Source organism: Egretta garzetta, unplaced genomic scaffold (assembly GCF_000687185.1).
Source record: "Egretta garzetta isolate BGI_Z169 unplaced genomic scaffold, ASM68718v1 scaffold141, whole genome shotgun sequence".
Taxonomy (NCBI): Eukaryota; Metazoa; Chordata; class Aves; order Pelecaniformes; family Ardeidae; genus Egretta; species Egretta garzetta.
In genome coordinates, this window is record NW_009258664.1 from 57,590 (window position 1) to 58,784 (window position 1,195).

General features: G+C 52.3%; 1 protein-coding gene across 1 annotated transcript in view; it reads right to left on the reverse strand.

Annotated features, from left to right (window-relative positions):
- The window catches only part of SCAMP3 (secretory carrier membrane protein 3), a 17,718-nt gene that overhangs the window by 4,656 nt on the left and 11,867 nt on the right, over positions 1-1,195 (reverse strand). The gene's annotated exons all lie outside the window — the stretch shown is intronic.

Consider the following 1,195-nt stretch of genomic DNA (forward strand, 5'->3'; position numbering starts at 1 on the left):
CAGCCAGGCAGACGAGGTGCTTAGGGACAGGGTTTAGTGGTAGACAGGTATGTTTGGACTCGCGATGATTTGAAAGGTCTTTTCCAACCAAATGATTCTATGATTCAGTCTGCCACAGACAGGCGGTGCCATGGCAAAGTGATAAGCTCCCACAGAACAGACCACAAGCGCATCTCTGCTCCGTTGCTGATGCCACCCCAGTGAGATACTCCCAGAGATGCTGGCAAAGCGTCTGCACAGAGCTGCCATCCACTCTGAAACATCCCCAGCCATTTCCAGGGAAAAGCCCAAGCCAAGGCCCCAGCCTCGCTGCAGAGCTGGTAAGAGCCAAAAAGGCACAGACAGGCCGCGGGGCGTGCATTTGACAGCCAAACGTGGGCACGTGGACACCCCTTTTCCAACAGCCATTGCCATGTCCAACAGCACTCCACCCCGTCCAGGGAGCAAGAGGTTGCTCTACTAAAGAGAACGCATAACTCTGAAGCACCCCCTGCCCTCTTTTTTCCGTATCCCACCTCACCCACCACTGATCACAGGGCATGATGAAGGGCCCAGCCTGTGTTTTGCTGCCCTCCCCACCAGAACCTGCTCAGGTACAGCTGCAGCCCTCCAAGGGCAAAAAGCAGCTCGTACCCAGAGTGAGCTCAGACACTAGGCCAGCATCCAGGCTCAGGGAGCAGTGCGGGCAGAGCTGGCTTCATTACTGAAGTTTCCTGGACCACAAAGTACATTTCACCCCACCCCTTCCTCCCCTCTGCATACAGCCCCTGCACAGCAGGAGCACAACCCCAAGAGGGGCTGCTGCTGGTGCAAACCCAGACCAGGTGGTTTATTCACTTCATATTTATTTTTCACAAAGACTGTACAAAATTCTTATAAAACTCTGGTGTGGGGATGGGCTATGACATTGATCCAAAAAATAATTCCCATGCAGTCCCACCAGTTTCATAACTTACAAGGAAACAGATAAGCTACAGAGAGCTGCGAGTCCTGGAGTATTTACACCGAGGAGGGCAGGAGAGAACAGGAGACAAAGCAACACGTGAACAGATATTTACAATATGGACATACAGGCCCCCTCGCCTCACGGTAACGGCAGCAGCAACAGCAGGAGGTCAGGCCTGTGGTGCTCAGAGGCCGATATAGAATATGGGTTATTTACAGTATCTCACATATTAACAGCTTTACAAACATG